The sequence below is a fragment of the Trichoplusia ni genome, unplaced genomic scaffold (genome assembly GCF_003590095.1).
Source record: "Trichoplusia ni isolate ovarian cell line Hi5 unplaced genomic scaffold, tn1 tig00000755, whole genome shotgun sequence".
Taxonomy (NCBI): Eukaryota; Metazoa; Arthropoda; class Insecta; order Lepidoptera; family Noctuidae; genus Trichoplusia; species Trichoplusia ni.
Genome location: NW_020800061.1, coordinates 20,001 through 22,500, shown reverse-complemented (window position 1 = coordinate 22,500; position 2,500 = coordinate 20,001). Strand labels below are relative to the sequence as shown.

General features: G+C 45.6%; 1 non-coding gene across 1 annotated transcript in view; it reads left to right on the top strand.

Annotated features, from left to right (window-relative positions):
• Positions 1-1,401: 1,401 nt before the first annotated feature.
• The window catches only part of LOC113507160, a 1,904-nt gene continuing 805 nt past the window's right edge, over positions 1,402-2,500 (top strand). The window contains exon 1 of the ribosomal RNA XR_003401810.1: positions 1,402-2,500. This exon is cut by the window's right edge and continues 805 nt beyond it. This is a non-coding gene — a ribosomal RNA (small subunit ribosomal RNA).

Genomic DNA, 2,500 nt, shown 5'->3' with positions numbered 1-2,500 from the left:
AGTACCTACTAACTAGTAGTAGTAGTAGTAGTAGTAGTAGTAACCAGAAACCCAGCAGGCACGCGCGCTCGCGCGGGGGGGGGGGGGGTGCTTGCGTTCCTGCCTTCATAGGCGTCTGTGTCACACCACACCAATGAAGACTCAAACACTCACCAAGTCGTTGAACCTAGACAAACACCCAGGCACCCCCCCCCCCCCCCCGGCCACACACCCCCGCTCTGCAGCGCCTCAGGTTCTTTTGTGGTGGTCGATGTTAGTTCTTCAGGTTGATGGAGGCCACCCTCTCAACATATTCAATACCAATATCTGGGTGGGTGGGGGAGGAGCGGAGGGGGGAGGGTAGGGGCGGGGGCTAGGTCTCCACTGTCGGCTTTCACTCACCTCGAGGGTAGGTAGTGTTTGAATGACACCACCGACGATCCCTGATCTGCTGATCTCGAAACTTTTCAGTTCACTCGGTCGCTTGGTACGTGGATATCTCATCGTATAACGTATTTCTCCTCCGATACTATATACGTTTAAGTTTGCAACAATGTCATGCGGCGCGCGCAGATGCGCGCACGTATGATGTTGTGCGCGTGCGCGTGCGCAGCTTTCAGCGACTTAACGTTGACACGCGAACATTATTATGTTAGTGTGTTTCACGTTAAGTCGCTGAATGTCGTCTACGAACGAAAAATGGACGACACACACATGTAGTAATATTATTATGAAGATGATCAACACACATACATATTATTATATATATATATATAAGTGTATATATATATATTAGTATGTAAGTGTGTAGTACTGTGTGTGTTGTGCGTTTGTGTAACTTCAACTGTGTGGACCGTCGGTTCGTAACAACGTTACGATTCGTTAACGGTTCAAATGTTATAAAATATGACTTTAATCGTGACGTGATCGATTCAAACGCGCACGGATACGCTAATGTGAATCTTTCGCGAGTTCAATCACGATTATTTATTTTTGTGTAAATAGTATTGTTCTATATACGCATTATTATATGATTACATATATAAACTAAACAATGAATATAGTGAATACGGACTCTGTACAATCCGGGCAATTAAATCGTTGTTTGACGTATTTTATTATGTTAACCGAGATTATTATTAAAGTGAATGAAATCGTGTCTCGATACGAACGTTCACCATCGGGGTTTTTTCATTATATTGTACCCTTATAGGCGTCGTCGTAGTCGTCGTCGTCGTCGTCGAAAACAATATTCGTCTCAATTATTATACGAGCTCGCCCGTACAAGCGTCTGCGTTAATCCGTCGACGCGCGGGAATGAGGATTTCTCGTAAGTATCGATATAGAGAGAGGACGGTATACGTGTGTACCACCGCAATCGAAAATCGAAACGAACGAGAACGTCTTTCATATGAATGAAGCTCCCTGGTTGATCCTGCCAGTAGTTATATGCTTGTCTCAAAGATTAAGCCATGCATGTCTCAGTGCAAGCCGTATTAAGGCGATACCGCGAATGGCTCAATATATCAGTTTTGGTTCCTTAGATCTTACTCAGTTACTTGGATAACTGTGGTAATTCTAGAGCTAATACATGCAATCAGAACTCTGACCAGTGATGGGATGAGTGCTTTTATTAGATCAAAACCAATCGACGGATGGCCATGTGTCTGAAGTCGTTAATTTTGATGAATCTGGATAACTTTTGCCGATCGCATGGTCCAGTACCGGCGACGCATCTTTCAAATGTCTGCCTTATCAACTTTCGATGGTAGTTTCTGCGACTACCATGGTTGTCACGGGTAACGGGGAATCAGGGTTCGATTCCGGAGAGGGAGCCTGAGAAACGGCTACCACATCCAAGGAAGGCAGCAGGCGCGCAAATTACCCACTCCCGGCACGGGGAGGTAGTGACGAAAAATAACGATACGGGACTCTTACGAGGCCTCGTAATCGGAATGAGTACACTTTAAATATTTTAACGAGGAACAATTGGAGGGCAAGTCTGGTGCCAGCAGCCGCGGTAATTCCAGCTCCAATAGCGTATACTAAAATTGTTGCGGTTAAAAAGCTCGTAGTTGCATTTGTGCGCCGCGCTGTCGGTGCACCGCATCCGCGGTGATACTGACACGTCTGCGGAGCATATCGTCGGTGAGCCGGCGGTAATACGCCGGTTCAATATCAAAATCCTATCGCGGTGCTCTTCGGTGAGTGTCGAGGTGGGCCGACAATTTTACTTTGAACAAATTAGAGTGCTCAAAGCGGGCTCAAAATGCTGCTTGAATATTTCGTGCATGGAATAATAGAATATGATCTCGGTTCTATTTTGTTGGTTTTCAGAACTCCGAGGTAATGATTAATAGGGATAACTGGGGGCATTCGTATTGCGACGTTAGAGGTGAAATTCTTGGATCGTCGCAAGACGAACATCAGCGAAAGCATTTGCCAAAGGTGTTTTCATCAATCAAGAACGAAAGTTAGAGGTTCGAAGGCGATTAGATACCGCCCTAGTTCTAACCGTAAA